Source organism: Amblyomma americanum, chromosome 8 (genome assembly GCF_052857255.1).
Source record: "Amblyomma americanum isolate KBUSLIRL-KWMA chromosome 8, ASM5285725v1, whole genome shotgun sequence".
Taxonomy (NCBI): Eukaryota; Metazoa; Arthropoda; class Arachnida; order Ixodida; family Ixodidae; genus Amblyomma; species Amblyomma americanum.
The window spans coordinates 139,911,844-139,933,969 of record NC_135504.1 but is presented as its reverse complement, the minus strand read 5'-3'; the positions used below and the strand labels follow the sequence as shown (position 1 = coordinate 139,933,969).

General features: G+C 48.6%; 1 protein-coding gene and 1 pseudogene across 1 annotated transcript in view; one reads left to right on the top strand and one right to left on the bottom strand.

Annotated features, from left to right (window-relative positions):
* Window positions 1-22,126, bottom strand: part of LOC144100717 (cytoglobin-1-like) — a 209,038-nt gene that overhangs the window by 39,123 nt on the left and 147,789 nt on the right. The gene's annotated exons all lie outside the window — the stretch shown is intronic.
* LOC144101597 (uncharacterized) lies at window positions 20,445-21,098 on the top strand (annotated as a pseudogene).

Genomic DNA, 22,126 nt, shown 5'->3' with positions numbered 1-22,126 from the left:
CTCGCCATAATCATACGGCGCCACAAAGGCAGCATGTATGTACATGCACGCAGTTCTCTGTATATATGTTCAAAGCAATCCCGATGTCATTTTTCCACGTTTCAGTTTTAAGAGCGTAAGCTCTTATTACTACGTTTGTCAAGGACACGTCTGACTGCAGGGAAGGTCAAATTGGCCAAGACAGTTACCACGCTGTATCACATAGCAAGAGCGGGCGCGTAGAGCCTCAGTTGTCACCCATGCTTTCGATCCGCTTTACATATGCCAGTATAGCGCCTATCGAAGTGGAACTCCGGGGACCCGCATTTGCATCAAATTTGGGGCTGCCCGTTTGATGCAGAATGATCGAAGTGGTGTCATTTGACTTTTCATGTTCCTGAGGATAAAATAAATATTGAGATGGAGCCCAAAATATGAGTGGGATTCGCACCGATGACCTTTTCGCCCCCAAACCGTGCATTCCGGGGACTTACAGACAGCCATATGGCCTAATCGTTTGTCACAGAGGGTTCCGGATGCTGTCAAACGATTCGTCTTGTTTTAATGCAGACGTTTATACAATTCGTTAATTGATATATAAGGAGGGTATATACCGGATATAGCGAAGGAGGCTGTAAATCGCAATAGTAGTGCAAAATCTTTGAAGTACATAGCGCTGCTTGTATCTTAGAAGGAATGTTTCCGAAAGTAAACGCCCTCAGATGTTTGTAATTTTTATCCTCTACGTTTGCTGAGCACCCCGATCTAAACACTTGAAGCTCTCGTAGCTAACGCTCTTAAGTCCAACACTGATACAGTGTTGGCGGAGAATTTTTCAGCGGCAGTGACGTGCTGCTGATCATAAAATAGCAAAAAAAAAATACTTTACGACGTCTTTCATTGCCTTCACTGAAAATTTCATGACGGTGACACAAAAATGTCGCTAAATATAGAGAACAGCGTATGCAGCCGAAGGTGAAATGCGGCGGCCGGCGAGTTTGAACCGATTTGATTCTCGGTCGAAATGAGAATAAAGTCTTGGGACTGACGTTAATCGCGCGCTTCAAGAGTTTCGTCTGCTTGGGCACAGTCTAGATCCTGCGCCCCCGCGCTCGGTCCTCTAAAGTGCTCTGGTCCCAGTGTGACTGTGTGCTACGACAATCGAAGCGAACAGGAGGATGTCTGGCGGTTTTGATGTGCACCACGGCGATACAATTAAGCGTCATGATAACGTACGGGCGCCCTTCTTGGGGCCGGCATGCCAGCCTGGATGCCGGCCGTCAGCATCAGAAAAATGCGACAGTAATGTTTGTTCAAGTCCATACTAAGCCGTAGGATGCAGTATCGTTGAGCAATATCGAGTTGTTGGCAGAAGCGATAACAGTAATACAAACAAATGTATTCCCATAGCACCTTTAATTGCTGCTGCTCAATTGCGGCTCTCCTGGCCTCAGCTGGCTTCGCTCCTGAAGGTGTCGCGGAAACCGAGCATATCTGTTTTACTATGAGAGGAGGTTCACAGTAAAACAATGACGAGAGCAGCACCTCAGCGCTAGCCAGTTCCAAAGTGCACTCAGCTGCTGCATCGATGTGAAACCGGCTAGGCTTAGCGACGACTATATATAGGGCAGCCAGGGAGTAGCGCGTAGTTCAATGCCCGGTGCGCTCGCGGGCGGCGTCGTTCCCGAAAGCTGGGCTCGCTCACTCCGGCTCACTCACTGATTGGCTCAACAGCTTGCTACTTGCACTCAGTAGGCTGGAAAATTGAGCAGCGAGCGATTGGCCTGCGACTTAGCGATACCTTATGCCCACGTATGCAGTACTGGTGAACACCTTTTATCGCCCATATGCTTGGGTTATCGGCTGCGTTGCGGCGAGTATTATTTAAGATCGTGCGCGACGCCATCCTCACCGTTCGTGACGCACAGGCTGAGAACTTCAATTGCAGTACGTGCCAAAACACCTCGTATTTATCGTAACGATACGAACTCGAAAACACAGCTGCTTCGATGCGCTAGTGGGCTCTTGCTTGTGAAACTCCACGCGATCAGGATGCGGCGAGTGCTAGCCGCTGTTGCATATTAGCTGAAGTGTGACGCAGGTATCAACGTAGTTTCGTAACGCAGTTGATAACAAAGCAATCCGCTTGTACTGGTCACAGAGTAGGCTGTTAAGTTTCATGATCTCCGGTGAGCGTGCCAGTGTCGCGCAAATTAATGCATCGCAGCTGCTCTCCATCGTGCCAATTGCGTTCAACTTATCCACGAAATTCGCCAGCTTGACATACGGCGTATTTCTTCGCTGTCTTTGTCGCAACTTGGCGATTTTATCTGGCATCTAACGAAATTGCATTCCATCAACACCGTAATCTGCTCCGTCATCTGCTAGGGCATTCGGTTCACTTCAGGGGATCACAGGATCCCAGCTTCTACAAACGACCTGCCAAAAAAAGTAACTCAAAGCGATTTAATATTCGTTAGTATTGTAAAAATAATTTAAAATATGAATTGCCTTTGTTGTGAAGATAATTTAAATAATCGTGATTTAAAAAGAAAATTTCTTTGTCGGTTCAAATTTTTGAACGACGCGAAAGCGCAGCCGTCGGCGCCATTGCAGCGCAAATGACGCGTCGCGTTTTGTATTATTTGCCTCTTTGAGGCATTGCTTGAATGCTTGTACGGCGGACACGTGTGAAGAACTCATTCAATAGGAAGGTGAGCAGGAGTGTGTTTTGGAAGCCAACGACCAGAATTACGGCCTGTCAACATTGGCGAGTTTCAATGGGTAAGCCACGAAGAAAGACAGTGCTGCGACGTCTTGTCATCTGTAAAGGCAACGAAGACTCGTGCGTGGTTTTACTAAGCCTGAATGAATCGCATGGCCGGTGAGTCCCGCTCTGCGTTTCTTTGCTAATGATCTGTATTCACATGCGCTATTTGTATGCGGCTATATAGGGATGTGAGTGGAGGCAGTCTGCATGCGGTTGCCGCAGCTATAATGCGGCGCCAAAAAAGCAGGGCCTATATCCGGCATGACAAGTGTTGTTCTCATTGTATTTATGTGTGTTTAGTACTCGCGGGCCGTGGTAAATAAAAATGGCACCAGATATCACAATAGAGTTACGCTTTCGCTTGCTAGCGCTTCGACACTTGGTGCAAAAGCATGGATTTGCACTGCGTAGAAGACGATGAGCGAGAAGTGCGGCGCGACGGAGCGCTCGCGCTAGGCCAGATGCGATCAGACACCGCACTATTTTGCTCAGGGTTGGTATTTATAAGATTAGTGCTTGTACCTTAATATTCGTCATACTAAATTATTCTGAGAAAGTGATCGCATGTGAAAGGCTGGTGCATATTCCTCGCCTTGTCATTTGTAAACTTGTCTGTGCATCACTAATGAAACAGGATTTGAGGCAGTGTTATGTCAAAGTATGATCAATCTTGCGTCTTCTGAGCTGTAAGCGTCGATGCTTCCTCTCCTTCTGAGTACTGCGAGTTGTCGGGGATGCAACTGCACACTTATCCTAAATAAGTGTGCAGTTGCATCTTTAGACCATTTTCTCCTCTATTGGCCAAAGTTCGCACTTCAAAGAACGATTTACGTGGAGGTCCCTCTCTCCAGGTTAGGGCTCCCTTTATCTTTGCCAGTATTATTATCGTTTGGTGCGAACGCCAAGGGATTTATTTGCATTGGGTTCTATTTGTGGGTTTCTCCACGATTACATAATTGCAACTGGTACGTTGATGTGTTAATTCTTTTAAATTTCTACGAGCTCTTCTTTTTTCACCAAAATGCTGTCTGTTATTTAACTGTCAATATTGTTCTCTTGTTTTTATTCATTGATTTTTCTAAATTCACGATTGGTGCTACAATTTCGTCGTCATCTTCCGTGGAAACTTCTCTGTTTATTCAACTACACATTGGCCAATCCCCCCGCGTGGGTATGTGCCATATACCTGGGGTGAAGAAGAAGAAAAAGAAGCAGAAGAAGAAGAAGAAGAAGAAGAAGAAGAAGAAGAAGAAGAAGAAGAAGAAGAAGCAGAAGAAGAAGCAGAAGAAGAAGAACTGCGACCCTTACGCTCCTAGTCTCATCGCGCCTTCCAGGTTCGTGGCCGTAGCAGCGGTGAACTGTCCTCGAGAAAACCAATCGGGGAAGCGATGGGCAACGCGAGCCGCAAGGCTGGCGAGTTGCCGGACGAGCACACGGGCTTGAAAGAAAACGAGGTGAATCTCATCCAGGACACCTGGCGCAACTTCTGCAAGGACAACCGCGAGTACGGCGTGCTCCTTTTCCTCTCCATGTTCGTCAAGCACCCCGAATACCTGAACATGTTTAGGAACTTCCGCGGAAAGGCCGTCGCCAAGCTCAAGGACGACCCGGCATTCAGGGCGCACGGATGCTCCATCGGATACCACCTCACCTCAATGGTGGAGAGCCTGCACGACCCTGCAACCTTCGAGGTGCTGGTGCGGCGCAACGCAACCGAACACCTGCGCCGAAAGGGAGTCAAGCCGTAACACTTCGAGGTGATGGGCCAGTGCCTGGTGGATGTGCTGCAGGCAAAAGACGAGAAGCACATCACACCCGCTGCCGTCGAGCCCTGGGGAAAATTCCTCAAGGTGAGCCAGAACTCTTCTCGGCCGTGCACGTTCGCTAGAAGCCATCTCTTTGAACTGGTGCTGAGGGGAACCGAACGCAGCTTGCTTCGTTCTGCTTCTTTTCCGTTTATTTGTCACTCAACTCGCTGGTTAACCCTTACCGCATACCGCATCATATATCGTATGCGGTGCATTTTCTTTGTCCGAAGTAATCGTAAAAGGTGAAAAAGGATTTCTTACCGTGGATGTACTGTTCGGGGTTTCTTGAGGAAATTGAATGATCTGAAAAACAATTTTCTGTATTCTACCTGAAGATGGCGTTTAACGAGAACGGAAAACTGGGCTGGTTGGTATGGGTTCATGCTTCAGCCGGGCAGAAAACAAGACGTGTCGCCTCCCGTCTCCCTTCTGTCCGGTTTTCTGCTCTGCTTAAGCATGACAGCGTTTAAGAAATTAATTAATAGTACGGAAAAGCTTTGTTGTTTTTTACAGCACCTGCAGCTCGATGACCCTTCTGACTTCATTATGAGAGTGCAATTTACTTGCGGATAACATATGATGCAGCATGCAGCTATAGGTAATTTTATCAGTATTTGGCGCTTCATAAATTCAGCTGCAGACAATAAATTGCATGCATCTGAGCGATCTTACATGCTCTTTCGCAGTCAGAAAACTACGTGCCCTACTTAGTTAGCTACGCCTCAGAATTAAAGCGTTGTTAGGACACCAGCAGATTTTTTGGCCGAACTAAGAGTGAGGTCCTATACCAATTCGGTAAGTGGTGTCAAAAGCGACGCTACTGTACTGAGAGAGAATGACGAAGAAGACGATCTCCTTTTTATGGAGGCAGTAAAAACCGCAGTAGATAAGATAGACTAAGAAGAAAGTAAGCGGTAATGGAGCTACTTTTTTTTTCAGTGCAGATTACTGAAGGCCAGGAAGCAGTCGCTGAAATGTGAAGAAACCTTCAAAGGGATGAACAAAAATTAGATTCGCCTAAAACAGTGACAAAACATGCATGGTCATTGCACGGCAATGACAAAAACGATGAAGGAAAAGACAATGAAAACACGGTGCGCTAAGAAAACAAACCATCTAACTAAGCCTGTTGATATATAAGGCTGAAAAGGTTTCGCGGTGATAGAAAACGAGCGGCACAATTCAAGTGTGAAAAAATTGAGGGGAGCACTCAAGTCAGCATACGTGCATCAAGGCAAAAGCAAAAGCCTGTTTCATCCTGTTGAGATCTGTGGCTCTACACGATCGCCTCATGCTTCTCGAGTTAGTTTAGGGTTCAAGTTACGACATAATACACCTTCGTAATATCCGGTTTGTTCGTTATATTCGGTTTCAATTTACGACACATTCCCTGTAAAACAGCTTCGTTCGGTTGGACTAGGGGGGCCAGAGGTTAAGATGATCGACTGCTAATCCACTGGGCGGTGCCTTCGTGGGTTCGCGTTCCACTGTCGTCGAATTTCCTTACACACACACACACACACACACACACACACACACACACACACACACACACACACACGCACACGCACACGCACACACACACACACACACACGCACGCACGCGCACACACACACACACGCACGCACGCGCACACACACACGCACGCACGCACACACACACACACACACATACACACACATATATATATATATATATATATATATATATATATATATATATATATATATATATATATATATATATATATATATATATATATATATATATATATATATATTATTGAAAGGTTGAGCGGACACTTTTACACGTTTTCTGAGGACATGTCCTCAGTACATTGATGACTCAAGAAAGGCTTTCGCCTTAGTAAGAGGGCTAATCAAGACAACCATCCGCGTGGCGCTCTTGGCTCCGCTGATGGCTTTTGAAGGAAGCATAGAGAAAGAGAACATTTGTCTTTTTGCCTTGTGAAACAATGTGCTGTGAACTGCCCTTCAATAGTCGCACAACTGCGTTTTATTTAGACGAGCATTGTTACTCGGCTGGAGGACAAAATGCCGGCTTCCACAAACCGCATTGAAAGTGTTTTGAAATAAACGACAGAGAAGTGTACAGGCATAACAGTTCTTCCAGTCATGCGTTTTATGGCCTAGTCTGGCCGGATGTAAAAAAAAATACCATCGTATGGTTCACTATTCTATCTTTATTCAGTTATGGTTGTTGAAATGCAGTTTTATATTTTGACAAAGAGTACCCAATATTTTCCAAAAATGCGGCAACTATATAGTTTATTTCTAAAATTGTGTTAGTATGGGTCCTCGTGGTCGAAATGAAGCTCATTGTAATTTCTTTATCCCAAAATAAAAATATCATGTGGTAAGGGGTTCGAGGACGATGCTCGCAAGGGTACAGCAGTACTTCTTAGACAATACCTTAAGGTTCTGAGCAGTGCACGCCGGGCCACAAAGCGTTTAAAACGCGGTTTACGCTTTGAATACAAGTAAGTAATGAAAGAGGCAACCTACCACCAGTGTAGAAGTTCGCAGAGCCGCATGAAGGCAGTTAAGAATGGAAACAGAAAATCATTCATTCATTCTCGCTTTGTCGCGGGTAGTAGCGAATATACTGTCGTAAACGCGGTAAACCAGATGGACATGCATTTTTGTTGTGTTGCGCTAGCCTTCATCACGATGAGCTCTGAAGCAAAAGTAAAACCCTGAGGCCGTCGCTGGCTCCGTGCAGGATGCATAATGCAGAGTTCATCTCCACGCATGCCACTTCTTATACATAGGCATATCGCCTGTCTTAATCACGCCGCCTGCTGTGCGCATAGTTCAAACCCACTAGACCACACGGTGCTAGGCAGCGCTATTTTTCAGCGTGGCTTTCAGATATTTTGATTTTGCGGTGTACTGAAAAGATAAAGTGTATATGCTTGCACTTTCGTAAGCTGCAGTGGCGCTGCTCCCTGATTTGGTCGTTGTGCGTCGGTTTGGATTTTAAGGGGAAAGAAAGAGGAAAGGAAGGACACCATTGGCGTCGTATTCGTTGACCACAACAGTAGAGAGAGGCGCACATAACAGGCACTCGGGCGGTACGAGTTACATGACATCGTAGTGGTTCCCACCCGCACAAAACATTACGCACACTGGTCCGGTCGACGCTGCCTGTCTGAAGCCCGAAGAGGCCGCGAAGGGTTGCACCCACGCTGGTGCCCGAAGGGGCGAAACCACCGTGTTGTCGCAGGGCTCGGTGTTCGGAAAAGTTGGCGTCTTAAAAGGTTTCGTCTGCTGGTCCTCCAAAATCAAATCCACAACCCCTGTGCGATGTCAGCGCAAGTTAAAGGACCCCAGATCACCGAAATTACCGAATCCCCCCACTACGGCGTTCCTCAAGTCTTAGTCGCTTTGGAACTGAGAATTCCATAAAAACAATCTCAAACCGAACTAAAGCCCCTCAATGAAGCAAAATTAACGCAAAGCTTTGAACTCGCCAGCTTCCCTCCTTTCCTAGCGCGCCGCCGGATAGTCGATCCTCCCATTGGCCGAGGCGCCGTGGTCACATTTAAGCGCGTGCTTTTTTGTTCCGCGGTACGAGTCGAGCTTCGTTTTCTTTCTGTGCAACAGTTCTGGTGGGAAGGGTTTTTCCATCTTTGACGGCGTCTACGCGTTGCCGCGATGCCGAGCTTCTGTTGCGCGTGTGAATGCGCGAACCGAGGAGGCAGTCGGAAAAGATTTTTTGTAATTCCGTCTGCAAAAAGCAATGCGCCTCGTCGAAAGGTTTAGATGCACAGGATCGGCCGAGCAAACTTCGATAATGGGCTGTATCGACCATTTTGTGAGGTGAGTGGCCGTTCTTCAGTTGTCAGTCGTGCTTTTTTTTTTTCGGGTAATTTGGTGCGAAGCGCGAGTGACTGCAGTCTTTCTTCGCAGTAAATGTGGTATGGCATAGTTGTAGATGGACTCGTTTGCTCGTAGGCTACGAAAGCTGTGCTTCTTTTTGTTATATGCCTACCGTGCCAGCTCTGCTAGATTCTGCAGGTGCAACTTTGATGTTGTGCCCATTTCGTGGCGTGTCGACATGGTTGCAGTCAAACTCGTTCGCAGGCTCAACTCGAAAGTTACGCTTCAAATAGTTTGAGCCCCCATGTACGTTGCTCGCGTTGGAGGTCTAGGTTTCATCTTGCGCACTGCTGCTGGAATTTTTGTCGCAGTTAGCCTCCTTCGCTTGCGAACCCCATACAAAAGAGGCCGTTCTCACTGTTTAATACCCGCTCTACATACTGCTCGCAATATATGTCTAATTTTTATGTTGCGCACATTACTTGCCGTATATGGATCGTTACTGATGGACTCCTTCGCTCACGAATTCGATAGTAACAGGGCGGTTCATGCCGTTAGGGCCTCCGATGTTCATGCTGCTCGCGGTGGAGGTCTGTCTTTCATGTTTGGCGCATCGCTGGACGTACTTGATTTGTTGCAGTTGGATTCCGTCGCTCACGAACTCGACGCCAAAGGGGTGGTTATCGCTGTTGAAGCCTCCGCTGTTCATGCTGCTCACGATTCCTAAACGAACCAACGTGTTTACTTCAGAGAGTACTAATTAAATTCGAGATTTGATTTTTCAGCATTTGAGATTTTTTTTTCTGTTGCAAGCTACTTCGACCGTAAGCGATTAACTGCGGCAGTCCAGGCTACTGCGCGTTAGGCATGGAGATTACAAGACGGAAGGCAATGTTCTCTTACATGCCATTACTGCCTAAGCTGACCAAAGATGATAATCACCTAACAAGCAGCAGTCGAATGACTTATGCGGCGCTGTAGTTGCTCACGAAACAGCGCTTAAATGTCTCTTTTGGTTGCTGTTAACCAACTCCTATCAACCCTACATCAAAAATCTGATCACAACCGTGTTACAGTGCGCAAATATAGAGCTTCGTATTCGCCTATTTACAAACATTACGTGGCTACCGTCAGTCGGAAATTTTTAACAGTAGCCTGCGAGCTGTCCGAGGTGTACGAATTCCGAAATAATCTCAAAGCTTTCCTGCACTCCAATAATTGAAATTCAGACGAGTAATCACCTACCCACTGAATAGGACAGCCCGTTACACGAGCGGATTACGCCTTTGAGAGAATTTATTATAGGAGCATTAAACCGCCATCCGTTCAAATAAAGCCTAGGCCGCACATCTAGTCGCATGTCGGTCCACTTCCTCTTTGCGAAGTTAAATTGTTAATAAGATTGGGCAAAAGGCGCCGGCTGAAAAACACGACTGCGAGGCATTCACTATAGTGCCGCGAGCTCGCTCGCTCACTCCACTTTCAACGTATGCTCCGCAATAAAGCGATCGCAGGACAAAAGGCCCCATAAAGCTGCGCAGCTTTGGCGGCGGCAATTATTTTTCGATCTTCCATGTCATCATGTCATTTCAACCGAAGCTAAGGCAACCAACGCTACACAAAATTCATAATGGCGTGAGGTCTGCTGCGCACTATAAGGCGAGCGTTGGGAGCGTCTGCTAGCATCCCCCTGCCTAGGTGCCGCCACCGTCGGCGCCCGAGAGGAGCCGAGAGGAGGAGCGCCGGCATAGGAGGAGGGAGGAGATGTCATTAATTTTAGTCGATTTAGGGGTTTTAAACCGAACTAGGGTCCCAGTGATTCTAAATCGAACACGGTCATAACACCACCTATTGTACGTCAGCGCAAGCTATCCGCAATTACTTTCATCTCTGCAACATAGATGGCGGTGCTTTGCCACAGCTTTTTTGGGGGACCCAGAGCTCTGAAGGAACCAGTGTAGAGAAGGAAGATTTAAGATCAAACGGACAATGGAACCATAGGGGAACAAAGAGACGCAAGCGCCAGGGCCAAGTTAATTCAGATATAGGTTTCATTAACATGCAAGGTGGCAGGAATAGACTGAAATGGGAGGAAATAGAAGAACAATTAAGACAGGAAGAATTAATGGTATATGGTTTAGTGGAAAAACATCTTAGAGACATGGAGCAACCACCCTGTAACCCAGACTACGCATGGGAATATTGCAATAGAACAGAGGGCAGCAGAAATGGAGGTGGAATTGGGGCATTCATTCATAAAAGTATGAATTTTCAAAGGGTTAGACTGGGATGCAGGGAACATTTATGGCTAAAAGGATCAGTGGCAGGCAAGCAAACACTCCTTGGCTTTGTATACCTGTGGACAGGGGTTAATGCCAAAGAGGAAAACAGGAAAATGTTAGAATGTATTGCAAGCGACATTGATGATCTAGGAGGACAGGGCGAGATAATTATATTAGGCGACATGAATGCACTCATAGAAGACCTTAATGGGTACACGGATTCGACACGAAGCATGCTGCAGGACATGTGTGACAGGCATGATTTAGTTGTATGCAACAACACCGAGAAGTGTGAAGGGCTCATAACATGGGAGGCGGGGAGTCTGCATTCGAAGATAGATTATGCACTTATGTCACAGAGGATATTGCCGCCAATATTTGCATTGTTTGTTCGTTTTTCAAATCTGCCGCGACACCACCTTATCGCTTTGTTTGCGACGCAAGACGCGACTAGATTTATCTCGATTGATCGCAGCCAGGCAAAGCTGATTCTACATTGTTCCGGAATGTTCTAGTAACTTTGCGCCCTTTATCTCGAATGTTCGCTATCAGCTTTAAATTGAGCACGGCCGACAGCGGCGGGCATTCTGTTCGACGACCGCCGAGCACGCTTGTCGCTTCGCCGCCGCCGAGTGATTCAATCCATTTTGGGTGCAAGTCAGCCCAATAAACAGTTCTTTTAGAAGATCCTTTCGTCCGTCTTCATCGCTGCTTCAACTGCCGTCACCACCACGTGACATCTGGTGGAGGTGCGGGGTAGCCTTCCATGTTCCGGACGCCCCCTTCAAGTCGTGAAGCCAGCCCTGAGCGCTTCGCACCCGAGGACGAGCCAGCAGCTCAGCGAGCCAGCCGACGTCTCCAGGGAGAGGAGCCTGAGTTCGGGAAACTGCGGGACCGCAGAAGACAGCGAAAAGACGCGGCTACGAGCACCACAATCTCGCCGAAGATGTCGACACCGATCATACTGCAGCAGCCGCGGGTGCCGCCAACTTTCAATGGATCCCTAGGCGAAGACCCTGAAGAATGGTTGGATCAATTTGAACGCGTGGCGTCATTCAACAAGTGGGATGATGCGGCAAAGATTGGACACGTTTTTTTCTCATTGGATGGCTCCGCACGCACGTGGTACGAAAACTACGAGTCGTCCCTTACGACATGGCAGCTATTCAAGAGAGAACTATTGAAGGTATTCACCAGTGTCGTGAGGAAAGAAAGAGCCGAACGACTCCTCGAGTCCAGGATCCAGCTTCCGAATGAGCCCGTCCGCAGTTACGTCGAGGAGATGAAGCGCCTATTTCGCCGCGCCGACCCCGGGATGACCGAGGAAAAGAAAGTTCAGTTTTTAATGCGCGGCGTAAAAGAACAACTCTTTGCAAGCCTCGTCCGCCAGCCGCCAAAAACAGTCGAGGAGTTTATGCAAGAAGCCTGCACGATTGAGAAGACCCTCGACGTCCGAGCTCGGCAGTGCAATCGTCCTTCCTCTGCCTGTGCAATCCGTTCGGACACGCCGGCCACCACCAGCGACAGCTTGCGGGAAGTTATCCGCGAAATCGTCCGAGAGGAGCTACGCCGATTACTGCCATCTTCCCCACAGCCACAAGCAGCGACTCTGATGGATGTGGTACGGGAAGAAGTGCAACAGGCACTTGGCACCCCGACGGCCACAGAACCCCAGGCCATCACCTACGCCGCTGCAGTAAGCACTGCTCAGCCCCAGCGACAACCCCCACGTCCTCCCCGAGATGAGCCAATCGTTCCACAACGCCGCCTCCCAGCCCCCGCCCGCCCAGCCTATGACCGACGCTCAAGCCCCAGGAAATGCGACGCCTGGAGGACTTCCGACAACCGGCCGTTGTGCTTCCATTGCGGTGAGGCCGGCCATATTCTTCGTCACTGCCCGTACCGACGTATCGGTCTTCGAGGATTTGCCGTTAACGCCCCACGACCACGCTTCGGACAACGTCCGCACGAAATCGACGAGTACCTGCGTCGAGAAGAGTACACGCCGAACCGCTTTTCGCGCTCACCATCGCCGTCAACCTCGCGCTTTGCGTCGCCACGCCGCAGCTACGCAGCCGCGGTACGATCAAGGTCGCCCAGCCCCCGTAGGGGAAACTAAAGGCAGCAACCTCTGGAGGTGAGGTTGCTCACGAGCTAAACGCCGAAGATCCTCCACCGACCACGCCCCATGAAGACGCTGCACCCGCGACACCGCATGAAGAACCGACACTCGCTGCACCGACGCCGCACACAATGAGAACCTCGACCACGACGCAAGCTACCTTGAAATCGACGCCGCCACCCAGAGGAGCTTCGACCACACGCCCAACCCGTGACTCGCATACGCGACGAAGCCGTGACCCGACGCCGAGAGCGACATGCAATGCAAGAGCCAGGACCTCCGACCTAGAAGTGACTATCGACGGCCGGAAAGTTACCGCTCTAGTCGACACAGGAGCCGATTACTCGGTGATGAATGGAACATTCGCTGCGCAGCTCAGAAAAGTCACAACGGCTTGGGACGGCCCACAAATTCGCACCGCTGGGGGCCACCTCATTACGCCATCAGGACGAAGCACAGCGCGAGTGACTGTCAAAGGACATACCTATCCTGCGACCTTTGTTGTGCTACCGCAATGCTCCCGCGAAGTGATCTTGGGTATGGATTTCCTTAATGAGCATCAGGCGATCATCGACCTGCGATCCAAGCTGATCACGCTTTCGACGGACGAAGCCATCGCATCGATGAAAACTCGGGAAAATCACGTTGCCCTAAGTGTCCTGGAGGAAGAAGTGAGCGTCCCACCCCGTTCAAGCGTTATCGTGACCGTAGGCGCCACGAAAGCCATAAACACTGAAGCCATCATCGAGGGGAACATGCAGTTGCTACTAGACCAAGGAATCAGCATCGCAAGAGGCATCGCACATTTCCACAATGGCCAGGCCGAAGTACTGCTGACTAACTTCAGCGAAGAATACCGGCATATTAACAGAGGAACGACGATTGCTTTCTACGACGCAATATCTGCCGTACGAGATTCCTTCGCCCTCTCCGACCGCTCCGCAGAAGAACCGCCTGACCAAGAGAACTCGCCCACTTTCGACATCAACCCAGCCCTGCACCGGAACAGACAAGACCAGATCCGCAATCTGCTTCAAAACTACAGTGAGTGCTTTTCGACATCGCCGAAGTTGCGACAGACGCCAATTGCCAAGCATCGCATTATAACGGATCAACACGTCTGACCTCTCCGTCAAAGCCCCTACCGTGTGTCTCCGCGAGAACGACAAGCCATCCGGGACCAAGTCGAAGAAATGCTTCGCGACGACGTCATCCAGCCTTCAAACAGCCCATGGGCGGCACCGGTTGTTCTAGTGAGAAAGAAAGACGGCGCACTTCGATTCGGCGTGGATTACCGCCGCTTGAACAACATAACAAAGAAGGACGTCTACCCCCTCCCCCGCATCGACGACACACTGGACCGCCTCTGCAACGCCAAATATTTCTCATCGATGGAACTCAAGAGCGGCTACTGGCAAATTGAGGTCGACGAAAGAGATCGCGAGAAGACAGCATTCATAACTCCGGATGGGCTGTTTGAGTTCAAGGTGATGCCATTTGGTCTCTGTTCCGCACCAGCGACGTTTCAGCGAGTAATGGATACAGTGCTGGCAGGCCTGAAGTGGCAGATTTGTCTGGTATATTTAGATGACGTCGTTGTCTTCGCCTCGAACTTTGAAGAGCACCTCAAAAGACTTCGAACAGTACTAGACGCAATCAAGTCGTCTGGCCTAACCTTGAAAGCAGAGAAATGCCACTTTGCCTACGAAGAGCTGCTGTTTCTAGGCCACATCGTTAGCAAGGAAGGAGTACGCCCAGACCCGCAGAAAAAAGCTGCTATTGAACAGTTTCAACCGCCGGCCGATAAGAAAGCAGTGCGCAGATTTCTCGGACTATGCGCATATTACCGACGATTTGTGAAAAACTTTTCGCGCATCGCCGAGCCCCTGACCCAACTGACGAAGGCAGACGTGCCGTTTAAATGGGAAGCGCCGCAAGCAGAAGCCTTCAAGGAACTTCAGCGTCGTTTACAGTCCCCACCGATCCTTGCGCATTTTGATGAAAACGCCGGTACTGAAGTTCATACCGACGCAAGCAGCGTGGGACTAGGCGCCGTTCTTGTTCAAAAAAGTGACGGGCTGGAGAAGGTCATCGCATACGCTAGCCGTTCCCTTTCCAAGGCCGAGGCTAACTATTCGACCACTGAGAAGGAGTGCCTTGCCATCATCTGGGCTACGTCGAAATTCCGCCCCTACCTCTACGGACGGCCGTTCAAGGTGGTCAGCGACCACCACGCGCTCTGCTGGCTTGCCAATTTGAAGGATCCCTCTGGCCGACTCGCTCGATGGAGTCTGCGTCTCCAGGAGTTTGACGTCACCGTCGTTTACAAGTCCGAACGCAAGCACACTGACGCCGATTGCCTCTCACGAGCCCCTGTAGATGCACCGCCGCTGGACGACGATGAGGACGCCTTCCTGGGACCCATCAGCGCAAGCTCTTTTGCTCAGCAGCAACGCTCGGACCCCAAACTAAAAGGCCTCATCGAGTACCTGGAAGGCAAGGTTTCTTCACCCCCCGCTTCATTCAAGCGAGGACTGTCTTCTTTCTGTGTGCAGAATGAGGTCCTTGTGAAGAAGAACTTTACAGCGAACAAAACAGCCTACCTCCTTGTTGTACCTACTTGTCTCCGCGAAGAAGTTCTACAGGCTTCACACGACGAGCCGACAGCTGGACATCTAGGGTTTACTCGCACCCTCCGCCGCATTCAAGACAAGTATTACTGGCCCCGACTGTCTGCCGATGTCGCACACTATGTGAAAACATGCCGAGATTGTCAGCGACGAAAGACTCCTCCCACACGACAAGCAGGATTTCTGAACCCCAGTGAACCTCCCGCAAGACCCTTTCAGCAGATTGGCATGGAATTGCTTGGCCCTTTTCCAACGTCAACATCTGGAAATAAGTGAATCATCATAGCGACCGACTACCTGACCCGCTACGCCGAGGCGAAAGCCCTACCGAACGGAACAGCAGCAGAAGTGGCCAAATTTTTCGTGGAGTGCATTCTTCTTCGACACGGCGCCCCCGATGTGCTCATCACGGACAGAGGAACAGCATTTACGGCGGAACTCACGCAAGCCATCCTGCGCTACAGCCAAACCAGTCACCGGAGGACAACTGCATACCATCCGCAGACCAACGGACTGACCGAGCGCCTGAACAAAACCATCGCCGATCTGCTCGCTATGTATGTCGATGCCGAACATAAAACCTGGGATGTCATCCTGCCTTACGTCGTCTTCGCCTACAACACCGCAGTGCAGGAGACCACCCAGATGACGCCTTTTAGGCTCGTCCATGGCAGGGATGCCACGACCACGCTAGACGCCATGCTGCCCAACGTTACAGAAGAAGAGAACGTCGACGTTGCCGCCTACCTTCAACGCGCAGAAGAAGCTCGAAGGCTTGCCCGATTACGGATCAAAGATCAGCAGCGGTCCGACTCCAGACGCTACAACCTACGAAGACGCAACGCGGAATACAAGCCAGGAGACCAAGTCTGGGTGTGGACGCCCATTCGCCGCCGTGGATTGAGTGAAAAGCTTTTGCGCCGCTATTTCGGCCCGTACAAGGTTCTTCGTCGGCTGGGTGAACTGGATTATGAAGTCATCCCTGACGCAATGACTGCATCCCAGCGACGCCGCGTACGACCAGAAGTTGTCCATGTAGTCCGTCTGAAGCCGTATTATGCGCGCTAAAGCCCGCTGCATTTCCATGCTCTAATTTCGCAAGATCCGTTTTTTTCCCTTACTAGTCGCATTATTTGTTTTAATGCATCGGGTCGATGCTTCTTTGAGAGGGGAGTAATGCCGCCAATATTTGCAGTGTTTGTTCGTTTTTCAAATCTGCCGCGACACCACCTTATCGCTTCGTTTGCGACGCAAGACGCGACTAGATTTATCTCGATTGATCGCAGCCAGGCAAAGCTGATTCTACGTTGTTCCGGAATGTTCTAGTAACTTTGCGCCCTTTATCTCAAATGTTCGCTATCAACTTTAAATTGAGCACGGCCGACAGCGGCGGGCATTCTGTTCGACGACCGCCGAGCACGCTTGTCGCTTCGCCGCCGCCGAGTGATTCAGTCCATTTTGGGTGCAAGTCAGCCCAATAAACAGTTCTTTTAGAAGACCCTTTCGTCCGTCTTCATCGCTGCTTCGACTGCCCTCACCACTACGTGAAAATATATAATAGATTAGGGGTAATGAGCATAGATGAAGATGGTTCCAGAAGTCTAGGTAGTTACCACAAGCGTATCAAGTTGAGCTTCAGAAGAAAAAGCAATGTAGGACTGAAGCAAGATGAACAATCAGGGGGAAATTTTTACTCAGAAAAGCAATTGGAAGCAGCAGCCAAACAAATCGAGAAAGTAATTTTTGAGAATAGTGAAACAGAATGGACTTATACCAAATTAACTCGATTACTGGAGCTAGAGCTAGCTAAGGTGCGAGTAAAGCTAAAGGGGAAAAGATGCAAACCCAAGAGTTGGTGGGATGAGGAGGTCAAGAGGGCAATAGAGAAGCGGCAGGAAGCGTCCAAGGAACACAGATATTCCAAGAAGAGGGGGGAACCAAAATCCGAAGTAGACAGAAAATGGGATATCTTCATAAAGTGTAGAAGAGATGCATCCTATTTGATTAATGAAAAAATTAGATGAAATGGTGCCCAATGGATGTCAAAAGTAAATAAAAGGGATAGAAAAGTAGCCCAAAAATTCTGGAAACATTAAATGCAATGAGTAATAAGACTAGGCTAGAACAAAGGTTTATTGTTACAAATGAGGGTATTCGACTAGAAGGGGATGAAGCAGTAAAACACATAGGAACAAGGATGACGGAAAAATTTACAGCAAAGCACGTGGTACATAATTTATCGAAGGAGGATAGACGGGTTACAGCAATAGCTTCACTTGAGCAGGAGAGTGGGAAAGGGCAGAGAAGAAGGTTCCTAGTGGCACATAAACAGGACCAGACGGTATCCCGATTATGTTGATAAAGAAGTTAGGACCAAAATCCGAGCAAACATTAATACAGGTAGTGAACAAAATGATAGTGGATGAGAAAGTCCACGATGAATGGCGATTAAGTAGAATCAACATGATATATAAGGGAATAAGGGAAAGGGGGACAAAGCAGACGTAAGTAACTATCGCCCCATAACAGTGACATCTGTGGTTTACAGGGTGGTGATGCAAATTATAAAGGATAGACTGCAGGCTTGGGTGCAGAAAGAGGGGAACTACAGAATGGGTTCCGGAAACAAAGAAGGTAGGAGGACAATCTATTTTCATTGACACAGTGTATAGAAATTGCGGAAAAGGAATATAGGCCCTTATGGCTAGCATTTCTAGATATTAGGGGAGCCTATGACAACGTTACTCAGGAGCATTTGTGGGACACAATGGGCACATTGGATGTGGAAAATGGAGTAATTAATCTTTTAAAAGATATATATAGAGGTAACAGAGTGCTCATAAAATGGGAAAAAAATGTATCAGGGCCTGTAGAGATACAGCGGGGGCTTAGACAAGGATGTCCTCTGTCCCCTTTGTTGTTCATGTTGTACCTGTAAGGGTTGGAGACCAAGCTAGAGGGGAGCGGACTAGGCTTCAAACTATCTTTTTTCAAGCAAGGACAATTGAATAAACAGCATTACCGGGACTAATATACGTGGACGATATAGTGATAATGGCTGACAACAAGGAAGACCCGCAGAAGTAGTTAGACATATGCAGTACAGAGGGAGATAGATTAGGCTTCAAGTATAGTAAGGAAAAATCTGCAGTCTTGATATTTAATAAAGAGGGCGGCGAGCGTAGAATACAGGAGTTCGTGCTAAAAGTAGTGAATGAGTACAAGTATCTTGGGGTGTGGATAAATAACAGTGATGAGTATCTGACAGAGCATGAAAAATATGTAATGAATAAAGCTAGTAGGAATGCAGCTGTCATGAAAAATAGGGCACTGTGGAAATACAATAGGTATGAGGTGGTAAGAGGGATCTGGAAAGGGTAGATGGTCCCTAGCCTGACCTTAGGTAATGCGGTCCTGTGTATGAGGCCAGATGTTCAAGCAAGGCTGGAAATTAGGCAACGGGGAGAAGGGAGGTTAGCTTTGGGAGCACATGGCAATACACCAAATCAGGGGGTACAGGCTGATATAAGATGGGCGTCTTTCGAGAGCAGAGAGGCTAGCAGTAAGACAGCATTTTAGGAACGATTGAGAAAAATGGAGGAAAAGCGGTGGGCTAGGAAAGTTTTCAGATACCTGTATATAAAGAATGTTGACACGAAATGGAGAAAGCGAACTAGAAAATTGACAAGCAAATATCTGGACAGCAGTAAGGGGGCAAACCAGCAATTATCGGTTAAGAAAAAGGTTAAAGAAACAGAGAGAGCTTTGTGGAAAACAGGGATGCTGACGAAATCGGCACTGGAAACATACCGTACCTTTAAACAGGAAATTGTCAAAGAAAATATCTATGAATTGTAGAGGAAGTTCTTTGTTGTTTGAGGCTAGGACTGGAGTTTTGCGGACTAAGACGTATAGAGTCAGGTACCAGGTGATAGACACTTTGTGCATTGCGTGCGGAGAGGAGGAAGAAACGGCTGAACACTTCATACTTTTTTGTAAAGGGCTTCATCCTACAGTGGAAGGCAGCGGGGCTGACTTACCCAAGGCATTGAGGTTTAGGGATAGTGAAGGGAAAGTGGATTTTAAGAGGTTAGAAGTAGCCAAGCGATGGATACCTGATTGGTGGCTAAAAGCAAGACAGGAGTAAAATTTCACAAGACATGGCTAGGTGGCTTGAGCCACCGCCCGATGTAAAGGGTTCAGCTGTATCCATCCTTCCATCCATCCATCTTCTGGCGAGGGTATGAGGAAGCTGAACATTGCCGTCGGAGGTGGACGCTTTTCTGGGAGCTGCAGCGACTACGTCCGAAGCTAAGTGCTTTTGGTATTTGCGCTTGTATACATGCTGTCGGGCGGTAGCTTTAGACCGAGTTAAGGGTAGGGAGGCCAGCGGAGGTGTGTGAGCATAATTTTTGGTGAGCTTTTACGTTGCGCAGTGGCGAGGGCTATCTGCATAGGAATTTTGGCGGGCTTTCACAAGGCGTAGTCGGCCGGACGATGGGTCGGCAAGCTAGGAAAGTTAAGGTGGACGGGGACGAGGAGTTAGTACAGTGCCAGAAGTGCGACCGTTGGTGTTATTTAGATGAGACTGGGTTCAGGAGCTTAGCCGAGGCGGATGAGGCTAGCTTCGCGTGTAAGATGTGTAAGTGGTTTGAGGAAGCCGTTCATACGTTAAAAGAGGAATGGAAAGCTGGGTTTAATGAACTTAGTGCGGACCTGATGATAGAACGAGAGGAACGGATTAAGCTGGAAGCTCAGGTCGCCGATTTGATTAAAAAGAAGGAGGATAATGCCGCACTGTTGAAGCGAATTGTGGGCGAGATGAAAGAAGAGCGGGAAAAACGGACCCAGCTAGAAAAACAGGTTGAAGCGCTCAGGTCGCGGCCGGCAGGGCATCCCAGTTCGGAGAAGTGTCAAATGGGGAGCGAGGCTTGTCGATCTTACAGTGTTATAGCGCAGCGAGCTTTGAGTGAGAAAAATCAGAAAGAGATGAAAGAGGTTAAAGCGGGCATGGAGACTCGCGACAATAGCGTACAGCGGCAGGAGAGTCACCTAGAGCGATCCGGAGGCCAACTGCTGGAGTTAGGAAGCGAACGTTTAGGCCGCAGGAGGGTTCTGGTGGTCGGGGACTCAAACGTAGCGGAGGTTGAAGGAGGCGTTCTGACGGCAGTGAAGGCAGACAGGCGGGTGCAGGTGGAGACTCATTCGGGGAAGTGCATGGTGGATGCAATGGCCAAATCCCGGGAGGTGGTGGGGGCCAGCATGGATGGCGAACACCTTGTCGTTATCCATGCTGATCTCAATGATGTGCTGCAGGGGAGGAGCCAGAATCTTGAGACGCAGTTGGAGGTGGGCATGCGTAGGCTTAGAGAGGCCTCTGAGAGTGTGCATGTGACCATATGCACAATCCCAGAGGTCCAGAGGCAGGCTGGCGAAACGGAAAGGAGGGTCGTTGAGGTTAACCGTGTAATTAGTCTATTGAGTCGATGACTAAGGTACGGGGTGATGGAAGTCAGCAGGGAAGCGTGCGAGGTTAGGCCCCACCCTTTTGCACAGGATGGCATCCACTACGGTGGTGCCACTGGCAAGAAGGTGGGTAGTAGGATAGGTCGCAAGGCAACAGCTTTTTTAGGGGGACCCAGAGCTGTGAAGAAACCAGTGTAGAGAATGAAGAATTAAGATCAAAGGGACAATGGAACCATTGGGGAAGAACGTGACACAAGCGCCAGGGCGATGTTAATTCAGATATAGGTTTCATTAACATGCAAGGTGCCAGAAATAGACTGAAATAGGAGGAAATAGAAGAAGAGTTAAGGCAGGAGGAATTAATGGTATATGGTTTAGTGGAAACACATCTTAGAGACATGGAGCAACCACCCTGTAACCCAGACTACGCATGGGAATATTGCAATAGAACAGAGGGCAGCAGAAAGAGAGGTGGAATTGGGCATTTATTCATAAAGGTATGAATTTTCAAAGAGTTAGACTGGGATGCAAGGAACATTTATGGCTAAAATGAACAGTAGCAGGCAAGCAACCACTCCTTGGCTTTGTATACCTGTGAACAGGGGCTAATGCAAAAGAGGAAAGCAGGAAAATGTTAGAATGTATTGCAAGCGACCTTGATGAGCTAGGAGGACAGGGCGAGATAATGAATTAGGCGACATGAATGCACACATAGAAGACAAGGATGGGTACACGGATTCGACAGGAAGCATGCTGCAGGACATGTGTGACAGGCAGGATTTAGTCGTATGCAACAGCACCGAGAAGAGTGAAGGGCTCATAACATGGGAGGCGGGGAGTCTGCACTCGACGATAGATTATGCACTAATGTCACAGAGGATGTATAATAGATTAGGGGTAATGAACATAGATGAAGATGGTTCCAGAAGTCTAAGTGGTGACCAGAAGCGTATCAAGTTGAGCTTCAGAAGAAAAAGCAATGTAGGACTGAAGCGAGATGAAAAATCAGAGGGGAATTTTCATTCAGAAAAGGAATTGGAAGCAGCAGCCAAGCAAATCGAGAAAGAAATTTTTGAGAATAGTGAAACAGAATGGACTTATACCAAATTAACTCGATTACTGGAGCTAGAGCTAGCTAAGGTGCGAGTAAAGCTAAAGGAGAAAAGGTACAAACACAAGAGTTGGTGGGATGAGGAGGTCAAGAGGGCAATAGAGAAGCGGCAGGA